Here is a 20009-nt window from a genome sequence, read left to right on the forward strand (position 1 = left end):
ATAGAAGTGATTGATTAACAAGTGTGTGCCAGACCACACTTCCTGCGTTGTACTTGTAAGTCAGGTGCAAATGGCAAGTTAGATCATGGTTGTACAGGTGATACCTATCACTTCTACCTTTTCATGTTAGTGGATTATGTACAATAGTTAGAGTTGTCCTCAATCAGTTTTTAGAAATAAGTGTTCTACCTGTGGGGTCTATATAGTGTGCAAATTCCTCCTACCCGACCCAGTATAATTTTTACTTAGACTCTAAATTAGCCTCCAAACTGAAAACAAACAAACACACGAACAAAACCCATGTAAATAATAATTACCCATGCAAACTGGATATTTTTACTTCAAGGAACAACTTAGAATAGATTTATATGCACATCACCAAATCAATAACCATTTTCATTCATTATCATATATTAACTACCCTACTTGTACAAATTCCCACCATCTAAATGAAGTTTTAGCAACTATACCTTCTCAACATTCAAACACACTGCAAAAAACAAAAAAGAAATCAATAGCGGGCAAATGATAGATTCTTCTCATATCAAGATTTAAACTATAGGGGTGCCTGGGTGGCCCAGTCGGTTGAGCGTCTGATTTCAGCTCAGATCATGATCTCACAGTTCATGGGTTCAAGCCCCGCATCGGGGTATGTGCTGACAGCTCAGAGCCTGGAGCCTGCTTCAGATTCTGTGTCTCCCTCTCTCTCTGCCCCTGCTCACTCTCTCTCTCTCTTTCCCTCTCAAGAAAAAATAAAAACTAATTTTTTTTTTAATTAAAAAAAAGACTAAACTACAAAATACATTATAATTCCAGGTGCCTCTTCCTTCTCTCACTCCAAGGAAATTTTCAAACTATTTCTAGATGAGTTGATACTATACCATTAAGAGTAAATTGAAGTAATGCCCATTATAAGCATAGAAGAGCCTGTGTTAACTATTGCTTGAATTAATGAGGGCTTTAAAAAAACAAATTTAGAGAAAACACTATTTCTATAGCAATGAAGTAAGTTTATTCTATAATTACAAGGTCAATGAAGAAAAAAAATTAAATAGCCAATTCTGGAGGAAACTTTCCAGGCCTTCATTCCTCTGTACCATCTCTCTAATGTACCTCTCTGGTGCAGGCTCCCAATTCCAAGGAATTAAAAATTAAGGATTTTCAGTAGACACGTTCTCAATTCCAGGGATGAGATTTATGCAAAAGCAGTTATTTCAGCAGCTAGTGTCCACTGCTGTGATTAATACTACCTGCCATGGTTTGCATGTTCAAGAAGACATACCAACGGATGGACTAATGGTAGGAACGGCTTTGTCTACTGTGTTTTGCATCTAGCTGAGCAGTGAACACACAGTTCATTCAGCTACAGTTAAAACCACTGCTTTATCTATCATAGACACATAAGACACAAAACAAAACACAAAAAATAATAGTAGGGAAACAAATCCTTTCACTGAGCTTTTTACTCTAGTCTTACTTTTTTATTTTAATATTTTATTTCAGAAATTACTACAAAGTAAAATGACATCATTTTCTGCGATTTTTTTTTTTTAATGTTAATTCAGTTTTGAGACAGAGAGAGAGAGAGGGAAAGATAGCAAGCGAGGAAGGGGCAGAAAGAGAGGGAGACACAGAATCTGAAGCAGGCTGCAGGTTCTGAGCTGTTAGTACAGAGCCCGACACCGGGTTCGAACTCAGGAATCAGGAGACCATGACCTGAGCTCAAGTCGGATGCCCAATTGACTGAGGAAAGTGGCTGTTTTTTTAACGCACAAGTGCTTATGTTCAAGAACAGCATTGTTCAAAAGAGTTTTCTGTGAAGATGAAAATGTTCTCTATCACGACTATCCAATATTGAGCAGCTGAAGTGTAGTTAGTGTGATCGAGGAACTGAATTTTAAATTTTAACATGTGGCTTAATTAATTTAGTACCAGTGGCTACAGTACTAATATAAGGTTAGAAAAAGTGCATACATTCTGTACATATAGATTTTAAAAGTAGTTATGTAAATATACCAATATTTGTGGGAAAAAATATCTTCTAAAAACAATGTCTACTGATGCTTTGTGAAAAAAAAATTAATGACCAACAAAGAAGCATCATTTCTACAGATATAAAATTGTTCAAATACAAAATTAATTATGAAGTACTACAACAGCACTTTACTCTGATAAACATCGTTGTGGCGGGTAACAGAATGAGCAGCACGACTACCAACAAATGGTGAGGCTATTGCTAGTCCAGACTTATCAGGATGTGTCTACTGATAAGCTGGAGTTCACTAATAGTAAAAACTTCTGCTCTGAGAAAGATAATGCCAAGAGAATAAGAAGATAAGCCACAGACTGGGAGGAAATAATTGGGAAAGACACAGCTGATAAAGGACTGTTCTCCAAAATACACAAAGAACTCTTAAAATTCAACAAGAAGAAAGCAACCAACCTGATTTCAAAAAGGGCCAAAGACCTTAATAGACAACTCACAAAGAAAATCTACAGATGGCAAATGAGCACATGAGAAGACACTCCACGTCATATATCAAGCAAATGCAAATTAAAAGCACAATGAGATACTACTACACACCTGTCAGAATGGCCAAAATCCAGAACAGTGACAACTAAATGCTGAAGAGAATACAGAGCAACAGGAACCCTCATTTGTTGCTGGTGGGAATGTAAAATGGTACAGCCACTTTGGATGACAGGCTGGTGGCCGCTTACAAAACTAAATATACATTTACCATATGATCCAGCATTTGTGCTACTTGGTATTCATCCAAAGGAGCTAAAAGCGTATGTGCACACAAAAGCCTGCACATGGATGTGTATGGCAGCCTTATTCATAATTGCCAAAACTTGGAAGGAACCAAGATGTCTTCTAGTAGGTAAATGGATAAATAAAGTAGAATGGAATATTACTCAATGCTAAAAAGAATATGGACTACAAGCCATTAAAAGCAAAGAAACTTAAATGCATATTACTAAGTGAAATGTATATTACTTATAATATGCATATAATAGTGTAAATAACAAAGGATTTTAATTTAACATTTTCTACAATGGACATGTAGGTGTTACTCTTCTCTTAATAAAAATAATAAGCATTGCTTTTAAATAATATGTGATAAAAAATCTCATTTATAATAATAAAGTACATAAAATGCCTTGAAATTAACTAAAAAGGATATTTGTTTGCTATCCTAAGTATGGCAAGCCTTTCTCCAAAGGCATACACGTGGAAATAATACTAAGTATTTAGAAATACTCTACTACTTTAATGAAAGGTGGTATTTGAGAAAAGTCAATCGTTCCCATATTATAAATTGATAAATCAGACAGACTAGTGTTAATTTTTTTTTCATACATCCAATAAAAGTGTTGCACTTTAAATGATCACTGGAAAGAGGTGGAAAATGAGCATAAAGCAAAGAAAGAAATCCTCATTACAGATACTATTAGATTCGACTACATAATCGTTAAATATTTTGGGAATGTTTAAGACATCTGGCTGGGGCGCCTGGGTGGCTCAGTCGGTTGAGCGTCCGACTTCGGCTCAGGTCATGATCTCGCGGTCCATGAGTTCGAGCCCCGCGTCGGGCTCTGGGCTGATGGCTCAGAGCCTGGAGCCTGCTTCAGATTCTGTGTCTCCCTTTCTCTCTGCCCCTCCCCTGTTCATGCTCTGTCTCTCCCTGTCTCAAAAATAAATAAACGTTAAATAAATACATAAATAAATAAATAAAATTAAAAAAAAAAAAAAGACATCTGGAGCAGAGGTTTCCAGCCCAAGATGGCTAACTGAACATAAGTGTTTCTATTCCTTTCTTCCTAAAGCTTCTTTAGAAATGAAAGCCAAGAATATAATAGGGAAACCTAATATCTCTGAAAATTGTTATGAGGAAATGAGGTGTGGGCAGGGCTACAGTCATCAGTGAAATGGATTTCTAGAAAACAAATGCCAAGAATAGCTTATTGAGGAATAAAAGTGAATGGAAGAAGTCATGACCCAGAACACACAGAGAAGCCTGTAGCAGAGGTGAAAACTGCTTCCAGAATGGCTGAGAGCTTCAGTGGACAAGTCTGGGAGCAAGAGTGGTGGGAGCAGCAAGAAACCAAGGGGAAGAGCTCTGTAAAGAGGAGATAAAGTTGTTTCCCCCACCTATCACATCTTCTCTTCACTCCCATGGGCGCAAAGCAGCCGCAGCCGCATGTACTGCCCAAAGTAAAAATGCACATCGGTTCCCTAGATGAACAGATCGGTGGCCCGAAGAGTGATGAGAACTGATAACTCAGGGTAAAACCTCTTAATGCTGGTTTACAAGAGGTGGCTTTTAGCCCCTTACCTGTCACCCTAGAGAAAGTACTGGTCACTGTACATGCCGCATCCATACACACAGTTTGAACTCAACCTCCCAGTTAGAGGCTAGGAGCTTAAATTTGCCGAATGACTGAACAAAACAAACTAGATTTTACTTTCGTGAAAAGTAGCAAGTACATCATTTTGAATGACAACACAGTTTTAGGCAGTTGGTAAAAATATAAATCGGTGCAAATGTTCTGAAAAACAACTGGCCCATCATTTTATAGTTATTTATGTAAGTACTATAAATCAGGTATATCAACATGTATGTACAAAGATGTTCCTGTATTCACTTCTAACAGCAAACAGCCAGAAACTACCAGGAATCCAGCAATAGAGGATTAATCACATCATAGTACATTTTACGATGGAGTATTATAGAACCATCAAAACTGAGTTTTAAACATTTTTAACATGAGAAAATGCTCATAACATAAAGAAATAAAATTATATGTATTATGTATATACACTAAATGATTATATAGATGACAAAGTAACTTATCTGATAACAAACTTATCAGAAATCTGAAAACAAACAGAAATCAGAAATCTGGATTGTCAAATTGAGGAATTTTGTTTTCTCCTCCTATTTTATATTTCCAGGCTTTTGAAGTTTTCTACCAAAACTAGATAATATTTATAACATACTCATTCCATTTCCATGCCTCTTTAGCTGCAGCCTTACTCCCACTCTCCTCTTGGAGTCCAATGTCTAAAAATATCCGTGTCTATTCGCTGGGCTCCACTTACTCCCCAAATGATTACAGCTTGGCATGGTCTCCACCACCACTCTGCCCAAACACTCATTGTTGAGGGCACCAAATACCTCTTAATATTCACACAAATGCCCTTTTGTTCCCCCAACACTTCCCTGATTGGACTTCTCTCTAACGCTATACATTGATGATCAATCCCTTCTCCCCTCCAAATTCTCTCTTGGCTCTGAGATGCCACTGCTACTTGTACTCCACTGTCACAATATTGAAGAAAATCCTGAATTCAAAGACTCTAAACAAATTTCCTTTTGCATTTCAGCTCTCCCTTTCTTCTTAAATTAAAAATTATCTATATACTTGCATTTGAGACAAGAAACAATGCCAATTTTAATCAAAGGACCCACCTCAGGGCATAGGGAAGCCGTTTAACATTTAGGGGTAAATGGATTCAGCAAAACAAGGATATCAGAGTGGCACTTTACTTGAACGCTGCAAATCCAAAACAGTCATTTGCAAAAGTGATCCCTCTAAGACCAAACCCTTAGAACACCAGAAAAAAATAGATTAGCTGTATTTTTCCTGTTCCTAAACCTCAATGGTTCACTTCAGTTGAAATCTGACACCAGAACACCCCATTACTCTGAGATTTTTTTAAAGATAAAAAAAAAATAGGCTTCATTAACCCCTGATTTTTCTTATTTTCTCAAACAGGAGTCTAAAAATACCAGAGTCTAATACCTTACTAGACCTCGAGCAACCTTACTTTAAAGTGCTATTTCCATCTACTTATAAAAAGAGAAAGAAAGAAAGAAAGAAAGAGAAAGAAAGGAAGGAAGGAAGAAAGACAGACGGGGAATGGTCTTTGGCTACCACATGAAAGAATCATTTCTCTGGTTTTTGCTATTTGAGATTAAACCATGAATAATACTGAGCTGGAAAGCATACATGAGGATGAACTATATATATAAAAAAAATGGCAAGCACATAAACTACAGGGAAGAAGTTAAATTTTGACAGCCAACCAGCCTAGCAGCTTAGCAATTCAGGAGCAAAGGGAGAAAACAAGAGAGTGAGGGAATGAGAGAGACAGAGAGAGAGAGGCAAACCAAACACAGACTCTTATCTCTAGAGAACAAACTGATGGTTACCAGAGGTGAAGTGGTTGGAGGTATGGGTGACATAGGTGATGAGGATTAAGGAGTGCACTTGTGATAAGAACCAGGTGATGTATGGAAGTGCTGAATCGCTATCTTGTACACCTGAAACTAATATTACACTGTATGTTAACTAAGTGGTATTTCTATTTTTTTTTTTTATTTTTATTTTTGAGAGAGAGAGAGACAGAGACAGAGAGTGAGCAGGGGAGGGGCAGACAGAGAGGGAGACACAGAATCTGAAGCAGGCTCCAGGCTCTGAGCTGTCAGCACAGGGCCCGACTTGGGGCTCGAACTCACTGACCCCGAGATCATGACCTGAGCCGAAGCCGGACGCCTAACTGACTGAGCCACCTGAGGCATCCCAACTAAGTGGTATTTCGATAAAAACTTAAAAAAAAATAGACTGTCATTTTAAATAAGAATCAAAGTGTTTTCTCATTAAAGGAAAAAAAAAGGCTAATGGGACATTTAAAATCATGTCTGTATGTGGCGAATTGAACTATTTAGAAAAAATAGATTATGTAGTCTGGTAAATGAACAGCTAAAATTCTCAGTACTTTTTAAGTTTCTCTGGCATTTAATTATAATGACTGCAATAACATGAAAACAACATGTCAATCATAACTGCCACCAGAAGTCAACCTTGGTACTACATGAAATATTAGAATAATTTCATCTGTCTTCAAAGCACCTTTTATAAGTAAACCTAGGAAATGCCATCCAGAAAAAATAAAGAAAAATAAACAAAAATCAAATCCATCAAAATAAAGACTAATTAGACATCATTACTAGTGCTTTTAAATAAATGCCAATAGCATTTTTCATAGAAATAGAACAAAGAATCCTAAAATCTGTATGGATCCATAAAAGACCCAAATAGTGAAAGCGATCTTGAGAAAGAAGAACAAAGCTGAAGGTACCACAATCCCAGATTTCAAGATATACTACAAGTCATAGTAATCAAACGGTATGGTACCGACACAAAAACACAGAGATAGACCAAGAGAACAGGATAGAGAGTCCAGAAATAAACTCACACCCAAGTGGTCAAGTAACCTACAACAAAGGAGGCAAGAACATACAATGGGGAAAAGATGGTCTTTTCAATAAATGGTGTTGGGAAAACTGAACAGCCACATGCAAAAGAAACTGGACCACTTTCTTACACCATCAACAAAAATAAAGTAAAAATGGATTAAAGACCTAAATGTGAGACCTTAAACCATAAAACTCCTAAAAGAAAATATGGACAGTAATCTCTTGGAAATCAGCCTTATCAACATTTTTTTAGATAGGTCTCCTTAGGCAAGGGAAACAAAAGCAAAAAATAAACTACTGGGACTACACAAAAATACAAAGTTTTTGCACAGCAAAGGGAACTATAAACAAAACAAAAGGGCAACCTGGTGAATGGAAGAAGATATTTGCAAAGGATATATCCAATATGGGGTTTATTTGCAAAATATACAAAGACCTTATACAACTCAATACCAAAAGAAAAGCCGGCAAAAAATCTTCTTAAAAATTAGGCAAAGGACCTTAATAGACATTTTTTTTCCAAAAAAAGACATACAGATGATCAACAGACCCACAGAAAGATGTCCAACATTTTGGAGGCCACTTTCAGGCAAACAGGCTTGAGCAACGGAATATAGAAAGGGCCCACAGAGACCACCTGGCTGAATACACACAGGCCCATCAGGCACCCATATCTCAAAATATCCACAGGCCCTAACCAAACAATGGGCTACTTACAACTAGGCACAGTTACCAAAAAAGGGAAAATTCCATAGGTCCCCATACTCCTCACTTTCCCTCAGTAAAAGAAGCCCCCTCCTGCCTCCTAGCAGATAGCCTCTCTGCGGTCCTGCCCTCTACTGCCTAGTGGTTTATTCAATAAACTTTTAGCTCCTTTGTTCTGCTTCAGGTGAATTCTTTCACCTCCTTTGTCTTGGGCTTCCATAGATCCTCACCTCAGGGGCTCCCATCCAATTCAGAGACATCCCATTTAGGCACCACAAACATCACTAATCATCAAGGAAATGCAAATTAAAACCACAGTGGGATATCACCTCACACTAGTCAGAATGGCTAGTATCAAAAAGACAAGAGATAATAAGTGTCCTGGAGGATGTAGAGAAAAGGGAACCTTGTGCACTGTTAATGAAAGGTAAATTAGTGCAAGGCAAAGTGGAAAACAGTATAGAGATTCTTCAAAAATTAAAAACAGAAATATCATATGATCCAATAATAATTCCACTATTGGGTGTTTACCCAGAGAAAATGAAAACACTTAATTTGAAAAGATACCTGTACCTTTATGTTTATTGCAGCATTGTTTACAATAGCCAAGACATGGAAGCAACCAAAGTGCCCATCGATAGATAAATGGATAAAGAGGTAGTATATATGCACAATGTATTACTCAGCCATAAAAAGGAATGAGTTCTTGCCATTTGCAACAACATGGATGGACCTAGGGGGTGTTATCCTAAGTGAAACAAGTCAGAGAAAGACAAATACTGTATAATTTCCCTTATATATGGAATCTAAGAAATAAACATGAACAAACAAAAAACAGACTCTTAAATACAGAGAACAAACTGGCAGTCGCCAAAGGGAAGGAAGTGGGGGAGGAGGGTGTGGGTGAAATAGATAAAAGGGGGTTAAAAGGTACAATCTATAAAGTAAGAGGTACAAAAGTTATGAAACAAGTCATGGAATTGAAATGAACAACACAGGGAATACAGTCAATAATATTGTAATTACATTGTACAGTGACAAATAGTGACACTTATCGTGGTGAGCACCGAGTGATGTACAGGATTGTCCAGTCACTATTTTATACCTAAAACTAATTATTGTACACCTAAAACTAATATAACACTGAATGCTAATTTTACTCCAGTTTAAAAAAGCCAAAAAAAAAAAAATCTAATTTCTGTATCCTCTAGCACAATTTAAGCTCCAAAAAGGTTGGAATTTTAGTAAAAGTAGGTAACTATTTTATTTCCATTGTTAACCATGTAGTAAGTGCTCAATAAATAGTTACTGAATGAATTGACTGCAATTGTGATTTTGAGCCAGGGTATGTAGTTGGACCACAGGCACAGCCACTAATGGTCCCATTTTTTTTCTTTAATCTTAAATGAATGAAATGTAATTTTATCAATTGTCTTATTTCTAAACAAAATTCTAAATCAAAAGCTTTTTGATTTATCAAAAGCCTGAGGTACTGACATTAGTTACACATCCCAATAATGGAGAAAGTTTCTAGGATAATGGATATTGCAGTTGGAGGAAGAAAGTATCAAAGTATAGGTTCCATTTCAGTTTTTACTTAAGTCTAGGGGTCTTTTTTCATCTTATTTGTTAACTTCTTACACATTCAATTTGCAAGTGACCATTATATTAAATAACAAAAGAATGTGACAAGAAGCTGGAATTTGTTGGATGCCATAATAGGCATACAAGAGACTGCTGTGGCATATAGTTTTCTTTTCTAGTAATGGAATCCTCTACTTCTACTTGGCTCACAGCCAGAAAGACCTAAGACATTTCCTAGCCTCTCTAGGAGCTAGTTTTGGCCATATAAGTAAGTTCTGGTACATGTGCATGGGACAGAAGCAAAAGTGATATGTGCAGTTTCTGATTTATGCCTTGAGAGGTTTCAATTTTCACCTTCCTGCTAGCAGGAATGAGCACAGGGTAATGATTAACATCCCGGACTGACCACGTAGGCAGAAGTATAAACCAGGAATAGTGCAACAACAAAGATACTTGAATCCACACTGTGGAAGCAGAATACCAGCTCTTTTCCTTGCTTGTGCTCATTATGGCCATTCTCTGTGACACAACTAAACTACTGTCTTAAAGGCACTTTATTTTGAGTCTCTGTTTCCCACACTAGGATGACTAACCATCCTGCTTTGCCCAGAACTGAGGGGATTTCCAGGATGTGGAACTTTCAGTGTTCTATCTGGACAAAATGGAACGAGCTGGTCCCTCTATGGTTTGTGACTTATATCCTAACGTAAAACTATCAATAAACAGCATATCTTATAAAGAGCTCCATTGTACTATGTACCTTCCCTGCATTACAGGCTTTATGAGCATGATCTCATTTTACACTGAGAGACCATACCAAAGAAAAAGTGTTGTTCCCATTTTACGGACAAGGATAGTCAGACTGAGTAGGACAAGAACTTGAGCAGGATCTACATGTAGCATACTTCAGAGGTTCATATCCATTTTTAACCTACTTTTATCCCACCATAGGAAGGGAGGAAGAAAATAAAGCTGAAGAAAACTGTAACTGTGGGCTAACTCGGGGATGGCTCCATTTTATTGCTACAGAGTTATTCAACAGCCCAGGTTTAAGCATTCATCTTTCATATGCAGGCAATATCTTGAGTTCTGAAATTAATTAGGACTGTCTTCTTGCAAGTAAACTACTAAAAGGAAGGAGTCCCCTAAAATCACACTATGAAATGGGAACACCTTGACTGGGTGTGGGAGGGTGAGGAGAGATAATTTAGAAAATTAAGGCCACCCATTGTTGGTTAATATTCCTTCCCACCTCACAAAAACTGTTGATCTGGCAATAGGCATTTTTAATTAAGTAAGGGTGCAATCTGGGTTAAAAAACAAAAAGAAAAGAAAGAAAGAAAAAAGAAAAGAAAATAGAGAGGAAAATAGAAAAGAAAAGAAAGGAAAAGAGAAGAAAAGAGAAGAAAAGAAAAGAGAAAAGGAAAGGAAAGGAAAGGAAAGGAAAGGAAAGGAAAGGAAAGGAAAGGAAAGGAAAGGAAAAGAAAACAACAACAACCAAAACCCTACACTGGCAACAGAACCACTAAGGTTGTCTGTCAGTCGTTAATAAAGATAGATAACTTAGATTTTCAAAACTACCACTTTCCCAAATTAATGGTTTTTACTCATTGAGAAAAATCACAGATACTTACATATATGTATGGAAGTGCACGATTTAACTACAAAAATTCAACTGGAATATGCTAAATGCAAAGAAAGAAAGTGGGCTCCATTTCACAAATTAAAAAAAAACAAATAAATCCAGGGGCACCTAGGTGGCTCAGTCTGTTAAGCGCCTGACTCTTGATTTCCGCTCAGGTCATCATCTCACTTTGTGGGATTGAACTCCACATAGGGCTCTGAGCTGACAGCATGGAGCCTGCTTAGGATTCTCCCTCTCTCTCTCCCTCTCCCTCTCCCTCTCCCTCTGCTCCTCTCCTGCTTGTTGTGCACTCTCTCTCTCTCAAAAATACAAAACAAACAAACAAAAAACAAATCAAAGCTACTTGTCAAAAGCTTTTAGCCAAAATTTCTAACACATTTTTGCTTTTTTGGATACTATTTGTGTCTAATAATATCAAAAGGCACAACAGAAAATAGTCTATTATTCACACCACATTCCTAACACCTTAAAGAAAACAAGATGAATATGAATTTGTAAAAGAAACACACAGGCAGATCTTTCTTCATACACACAAATTACTGAAAGGAATAAGCCAGTAGTAAGACCACTCAAAATTTTTAATCCTGCACCTGGGACTTAGACTAGTGCCAAGGAGCTCATGAAAACCTCCTCGCGCAGGAGAGGTCACGAAGAATGTTTTTGTTGTCCTCTGTTGTCGTCCCGCACTCCGAGTTAGCCGCACTTAACACTTGCCTACACTACCAGTATCTATTCAGACATCTAGTACAGATGGTGAAGCTGTCAGGAGAAACCCAATGCTCTTCCCTTATCAGTGATAGCTGGCCCAGGCCCTCCTGGGGCCCTTCTCTGATCATCAGGTGGGGGGAAGTAAGATAAAAACAAGAAAAAAAAAGGGAAAGAAAAATAGGATAATATGGATACCAACAGACATTGCAACTTAGTACCTTGGATATAATATGGGTCAAATTAATGCTTGATAACAGTGATTAAATTTAATTATTTTAAACACACATATTTAATCTCATGAAATGGTTCTCCAACGTTCCTGTCCTAAACAATCACCTGTGGTGCTTATTAAAAATACAGATTCCATGGTTTCTTCATCACACAGGCTGTTAGGAAGTCTGGGGAGAAAGAACCCCCAAAATCTGCATTTCTAATAAGCATTTGGAGATTTTGATGCAGTTCAACCACCGGATTGAGAGACAAGGATCTACTACTCAATCCTTATGTGCATTAAGAGATACATAAGTGATTCAAAGGGCATGTGGATCTGAAATATAAAGACCCGAGTTAAATTTCACTTGTTCTGGGTATTCAGAAAAGTCACAATCCCCAGCCCAGGATCTTGAGGAACTCAGAATAAACAAACAAGCAACCCCAAAGTGTATGTTTTTAATGTACTGTTATAAAGTACCTATAATATCTCAGGCACACAAATGCAGTTTTGGAAATTTATAAGAACACGGCAGTAGCTTTTCATTTTCATTCAGTTTAATATTCAACTTTCCCATGATCATTTAATCCCACAAATTATAATAAGATAACTTGAAATATTAAAGTATCAGTAAAGTATTAATCAATGTCACACTAGATAGATAATTTAAACAAATGTCAACGTGTATTTAAAATGTTGGGTTTTAGCTGTGTGTCATACTAGGGTAACCTAAGACTATCTTTTTGGGAAGCTCATATTTCCAGTTGCTTACACTATGAAAATAACATCATTTTAGGTGACCCTACAGTGAAGTCTCTATGATGCAAGAAAAAATAAAAATAGGTATGGCATGTGTCTATAGATCCCCAAATCAGTAGCCTTTGTAATTTGGGCCAAGTCATTTAATTTCTTGGTGCCTAATTTTCTTCATCTGCCAATTAAGACTATGAAATTAGACGGTCCTGGAGATCTCTTACAATTAAAAGACCTTACTAAAAAATAGATGTAAAAATAGGTTTAAAAGGTCGTGGGTGGTTCAGTTGGTTAAGTGTCTGACTCTTGGCTTTCTGGGTTTGAGTCCCAAATCAGGCTCTGTGCTAGCAGTGTGGAACCTGCTTGAGATTCTCTCTCTCTCCCTCTCTCACTGCCCTTCCTCAGCTCGTGCTGTCTCTGTCTCTCTCAAAATAAATAAATAAACTTAAAAACAATTTTAAAAATAGGTGTAATGACATTGGTATGAGTTGGTTCATAAAAGTAGTTAAGACCAAATAGATGCTAAGGAAAAAAAAATTGAGAAAATGAATCTTAAGCTTTATGTTACAAAGAATCTGTAGTGTGAAGACAAATTTTACAGGGATACTGTTAGAATGCAAATTCTGACTCAGTATGTCTAGTGTGCCAAATTATTTACTTCTGACAAGCTCTCTGGTGCTATCCAGTGATGCAGGTACATGGACTGTACTTTGGTAAGAAAGGATTTGGGGTAAAGCCAAGAGTTAGAATTAAGAGCAATAAAACCTGATTAATAACATGGTCAACCAGTCAACAATACAGTAACCTACTGGAAAACAAAAGACAATCTGCTTATAATAAGGAAAGGAACTAATTTACCTATATAATTTTTTAAGGGACCATTATGTGGTAGGTAAGCCAATCTTTGAACATACGGCTACATGCCAGTGTCTCCCAATCCTGACCATACGTTATAATCACCTGGGATGTTTGGAAAAGCTAGAGATGCCTGAAAGTCTACTACCCCTAAACTTATCAATTAAATCAGAATTTCTGGAGATAAGACCTCATAGGTCTTAGCATTTATTTTTTTGCTTTTATTTAATGCTCTCCAAGTAATTATAATATTGAGAACCACTGGACTGCCCTTACACAAAATCATAGCAAAATACACAAAAGTAAACAACTAATCCAACCCATTTTGTTTGTTGTTTTTAATAAACAGAGGAGAGAGAGAGAGAGAGAGAGAGAGTGTGTGTGTGTGTGTGTGTGTGTGTGTGTGTGTGTGTGTGTTTTAAATGCACTATGAATACTTGAATATGCGTAAATAAGCAATTTGTAAATAAAACACAATAGCTTAAGTTTAGGTTATAAAAACTAACCAGGGAATTAGTAACAGGAAAGCATTTTGAAATTTAAACCTAATTTTTCTTTTGTCCCTAAAATGATCAGAAAACCTGAATTGATTATATTTAGTATCAGAGATCAGTGGTTCTCCAACCTTGGCATGCATCAGAACCACCTGGAGAGCTAGTAAAACAAAGACTATTGGCCCTGTCCTCACAGTTTCTGATTCCATAGATCTGGGATGAGCCCCAAATTTGCATTTCCAACAAATTCCCAGGTGATGCTGATGCTGCTGGTTTAGGCACCATTTTAAGGATCACTAACAGAGATAAAAGTCTGGAATTTTAACAAAGGTAATTCTTTTTTAATAAAGAAAACAGTGGCATTAAGAGACTTTCGATCTTGGAGCACCTGGGTGGCTCAGTCAGTTAAGTGTCTGACTCTTGATTTCCGCCCAAGTCATGATCTCACAGTTTGTGAGATTGAGCCCCACGTTGAGCTGAGCTCTATGTTGACAGCGTAGAACCTGCTTGGGATTCTCTTTCTGTCCCTCCACAGCTCACACGCTCATGCTCTCTCTCTTTCTAAATGAATAAATATTTTTTAAAAAAGACACTTTCGATCTTTATCACGTAACCAGTTTTAAAAAAATATGTATGTATGATATACATATATATAAATCATACAGGAATAAGTGTGGGTTTCTTTTTCTTCATCTCCTCAAGACCAGCTCGGTACCAGTTATCTCCAGGCAACTGCATCATGTGATCAACATTCAGCGAACAAAAAGGAAATTCTTTGTTTTTATTCTGATCTCATCTTTAAGCAAATGAGAAAAGTTTCATAAATAAGACTGCATAAGACTTTAAATTCTTATAGGTATATGGTTTCTTAAAAGAAAACTGATGCCTGATTAATGTTTTAAAATGTTTTGTTAGGAATTTTTATAACTCTCTTTCATTGGGATTTTAATTCTTAGAACACCACAGTGAATGTGGAGGAAATCTAGATTAAATTTTCATCCTCTCCCACCTCAAGGTTTATTCACGTGTGGGGAAACAGGTTTTTAAAAAATATTTTATTATTTTTTTAAGTAATCTCTATACCCAACATGGGGCTCAAACTCAAAGCCCGGAGATCAAGAGTCACGTATTCTACCATTGAGGCAGCCAGGCACCCCCCCAGGGAAACAGGTTTTCAACACATCATTATACAGACATTCTTAAGGCTGCAGAAATGTACCAGGATCACAAAATATCACAAGATTGTTTCTCTTCTTTATTAATAATATCCTTTTGCTACTATCAATAGTTTAAGCAGATTTTAACATTATCTACATTAAGATTAAGAGTCACAGAATAAATTTCCAAGTGATATCTTAAACATATTTTAGAACCAAAAATGCCTGTACAAATATAACCAAAACCAAATCAGAACAAAAACAACTTCTGGATATTTCCCTGTTCAATTCCTTGGAAGTCCAGAAGAATGAACTAACAACAAATTTTCCCAATGATGTCCTATAAAATGCCAGCATAATCACTAACAGCAGGGTATTAGATAAAACAGCAAAATTACATTATTTCCCAGAAGAGGAAGATTTTGGTAGGTTCTGTAAAAAGACAAAACTTACTTCTCTGATGCTTTCTTACTAACAGGCGAAAACATAATTTTGTGCCTTCTTAGCATCCAGAATGGTAACTGATATTCAGCATGATGAACCAAGTCCAGAGAAGTCTTTTGTATAGCATTGCTATTGTTATTAGGCTTGCAAACATAATATAAATATACTTAAACACTGGCACTTTATATATTTGTTATGAAATGATACCAAATATTCTTAAAGTATGCATTCTCACTTTAAAAAATGTCAAAGTCCCAATTTAAAGACTAAAGATAACCAAGTTCAAATCCTCTCATCTGTAGAGAAAGGGACAAGGTCTCCAGGGGGCGGTCGCCTAGCATCCCTTGGCTAAGTTTGTAGTTACTCACTGGCTGAGTTGGAACTAGCACTCAGGTTTCTTTAGTCCTAATCCAGGACCCTTTACCAGTACCATACAAAGACTCTCAAAAGTTGCCACTGTCATATGTCAGATAATCGATCAACTTTTTCTTAAATTCTGAGATATACAAATCAAAAGCAGTTTCTGAGAAGCCTTAATAAAGACCTTTTTAAACCTTTCTACATAAAACTTTTAAATTTTATACTAGATTTTTAAAAAAAAACACCATGTATTTTGGCTCTAAGGTGGAAGAGTTCTATCATATAATAGACTGATTGTTGAATGAATGGGTGAATGAATTTGTGTATGTTACAGATACTCACCATATAGTCCTCCAGCGTGTCTGATTCAAAACGTCTCCTATGTCATACGCTTTGGGCAGAAGTGTATGAGGAGGAATAGAAATGCATTTAAGCAGTATCAAATTTGTAAGCTGAAGTATTTTTACTGGTAAAAAAAATGATGAGAAAGCAAAAAGCACTTAGGACCCATACAGAGGCTAGATAACTACTATACAGGGTGATTTTTTTTTAATTAAAAAAATTTAAGATTTTTTACTGTGTATTTATTTTTGAGGGAGGCAGAGAGAGAGAGAGAGAGAGAGAGAGCGAGCAGGGGAGAGAGCAGGGGAGAGCCAGAGAGAGAGGGAGACACAGAATTTGAAGCAGCCTCCAGGCCCTCAGCTGTCAGCACAGAGCCTGACATGGGGCCACAAGATCATGACCTGAGCCAAAGTGGGATGTTTAACCAACTGAACCATCCAGGCACCCCTATACAGGGTGATTTGAACAAAATGACCACCTCCTATGTTAGTGATGGGCAGAACCCTATGCCCCAGCTCCGATATCCCTCCCTCCAATTTGTAACCCAATCACTAGGATCCCTCTTCTGAATTCCCCATCAAAGACAGGGACATTATCTCCAGAAGGGCAGGCTGGTGAAGAAAGAAAGAGAGAGAGATAGCAAAAGGAGGGAGCAGGACAGCCAGAGGAGGCTGTATCCGTATATTTTTGCATAGTTGTAAAATTTGAAGAAAAACAGTATTCCAAAGCATATGCTCAGATAAAGTCTAATTGATCAAAATAACATAGCTCTGGAGAATTAAAAAAAAAAAAAAATTAAAACCGGCAAATAACAGAGTCAGGCATCATTTCTTATTAATAGTTTTACCAAACCTGCTTATTTTCTTTTTCTTTTAGTGAAGAGATTCCTTAAAATATGTTCTTATTCCTATTCCCACTCCTACTGCCCTACCCAGAAAGAGATAGGGAAGGAGACGTTTCAAACCAGAGAATTCTGCTGATTGCCAAAGGAGGAAATAACCACAGAAGAGGGAAAAAAGAACTTGGCCTGAACTGGTGCTTTGAATTAATTAGTATCTAATGTCTTATCTGGGGGGGGGGGGTGGGGAGGAAGGGAGCCATTCAAATGACTCTGAAGTCAGATCTTTCTCATGTGTGTAATCATTTTTTTTCTCCACCTACTGTTTCATGATATCAGGTGTGTTTACATTCAAATATAAACACAAAACAAAAACTAAATACACTTAGTTATCTCTGTCCTTATTTCCTTTTATTAGCCTTACCTAGAGCTGGCTGTGAATGTACTTCCATCCATTAGAAGCCCCAGGTAAACTCAAAAAGAAAAACCTACTAAACTATAATAAATATTATATTATAATAAAGAGTTCAAAGGACCTATAATATAGAGGTAGCAGATAATAACAGATCAGACTTTATTTTGTCTGTTGTGACTAAGTGATACAGTGGTCTCTGTAGAATAGAATATTTCATTTAAAAATAAAATAATGGAACATTTCAAGTTTGAATAATGCAGTTGGGAAAGAACAAAAGGGCAAAAGCAGCAATATACATATAGAAAATTGGAGAATGGACCTTCTTTGCTGCCTTATGAGTCACTAAAGATACCATTCAATTATATTTGAATATCCTGTCATCAGTATGTTTGTCCAAGGCATTACGAGGCAACTATGAATGAGAGCCCACCTTCTAAGAGCTCATACTCTCCTTGGAGAATTAATCTAATTAAGTGTTAAAGGATCATCAGCATAGGTAAAAAAGAAATCCAAAGAAAAGCACAAGAGACTGGGAAGCAATATCTGAGATGGAACTTGAGGGTCAACATAGTGAAGAATGAAACTTTGCTAAGTACAGAGAGAAACAAAAGCAGAAGAATCAGGTGGAGGAATATCCATTTATACCTCCAGGAATAAACGGAACCTGATAAATGGAAAACTGTTGGAGGATGATCAGAATGCAGCTGGACAGTAAGAACCCTGAAAGCTGGAATTTCTCATGTGAAAACGAATGGCACAGTCAAATAGCACTCGTGGAAGGCAAATGCAACCCAGTGAGGAATGGAGAGTGGAGAAAACAAGGTCCAGGGTATGGTGAGAAGGAGGCACTGATGTGGTCAGGAAGCGACAGGGACAGCAGAAAGTGAATGGAAAGTATCAATGTGTGAAAGATCTTTGTGAAGACAGTGATGGAATTAGGGACCAGGCTAGATATAAGGGGAAAAGGAGAGGTTGGACTCCAAAATAACACCAAAATCTATGCCTGAAGACAGGCAAGTGAGGGTGTCAGACCTGGAGACTCTACAAAGAGAGAGTACCTAAGAAGTCCGAACTAGACTTGCAAATCTGTGAATCATTTATTCGTAATAAAACCCCAATCCATGAGCATGACTAGCTCACCATTCCAGAGGGTAAAGGGGAAGAAAATCTCAGTAGGTGGGTAAAAAGACTCTGGTGAGGTCTAAAGAAAGACTTACTTAGAGGTCATTTCAATAGGGTCCAGGTTTCAGCAGGTGGTTGGTCAGCTGTGGTTCCAGGGCACAGCTCTAGGAAAGAAGCCTGTGTTCCAACACCAAATCCTCACAGCCTCTCCTAGTGACCACCAGCAGTTACTTAAGAGTTCTGGAAGCCCAGATCATGGTTTGTAAAACATGACTATCTACTGGATGCTCAGGAGAGGAATGAGGATAAAACAATAGTGTATGAGTAAGGGATTTGCAAACTACAAAAAAGCTGTATGAATATAACATTTTACTATTGTTCAAGGAACTGTGTACTTACTTGCAAGATAAAGTCAGTGTTAAGAGATAGTAACTACAACATTTTCCCACGAATATTCCTACCAAGCCTCAGCCCTGACCCAGTAGAATGTTCCCTATTTTGGATATTGAAGACTGCAGGTGTTTGCTTGTTTTAATTAAACTCATTCTCAGATCAAAGCTTACACAAAGGCTAGATAGGACATGGAAACACTTGTCCTCTTCCTCTTGGGTTTTTTTCCTCTCCACTATTGTTTTCCCTTTCCCTCTCTCTACCTTGTTCTAATTCCCTATTTCTTATTTACTTCTTTCTGTTTCCCTTACGCTCACTCTAGCTCCATTAAGATATATTCTCACATATGCCCCCAAAGTATTTTCAAAACCCAGGAGAAAATAAGAGTCAGTGATTAGCATTAATACTCCTTAAAATAGTTTCACCCTTGACCTTATCCACAAATTTCAGTGCTTTCCCCCCATTTAAATAGACGGGGGAAAACCTGTTTGACTAGTTTTCCTCTAAGCCCTGCTCTCCTGATTGGCTGGTAGAGTACAAATGAACAACAGGCACAACAGCACAAATGCAAAAGCTATGTAAAGCACAAGGGCCTTTCTGTATGAGAACCCACAGGGAAGGGCCTGCAGGGCCTGCACTAACTGCCCAGTCTTAGAACAACTCTCTCAAAGCAGGAAGGCAACACTACTGAATCATTCATTCCACTGCTAGTGTAAAA

At 37.3% G+C, this 20009-nt stretch overlaps 1 protein-coding gene across 2 annotated transcripts in view; it reads right to left on the minus strand.

Annotated features, from left to right (window-relative positions):
• UGT8 (UDP glycosyltransferase 8) overlaps positions 1-20009 on the minus strand; it is an 86340-nt gene that overhangs the window by 57659 nt on the left and 8672 nt on the right. The window lies entirely within an intron of this gene.

This window comes from Panthera pardus, unplaced genomic scaffold (genome assembly GCF_024362965.1).
Source record: "Panthera pardus isolate Hobbes unplaced genomic scaffold, ASM2436296v1 HiC_scaffold_13, whole genome shotgun sequence".
In the NCBI taxonomy this organism is placed as follows: domain Eukaryota; kingdom Metazoa; phylum Chordata; class Mammalia; order Carnivora; family Felidae; genus Panthera; species Panthera pardus.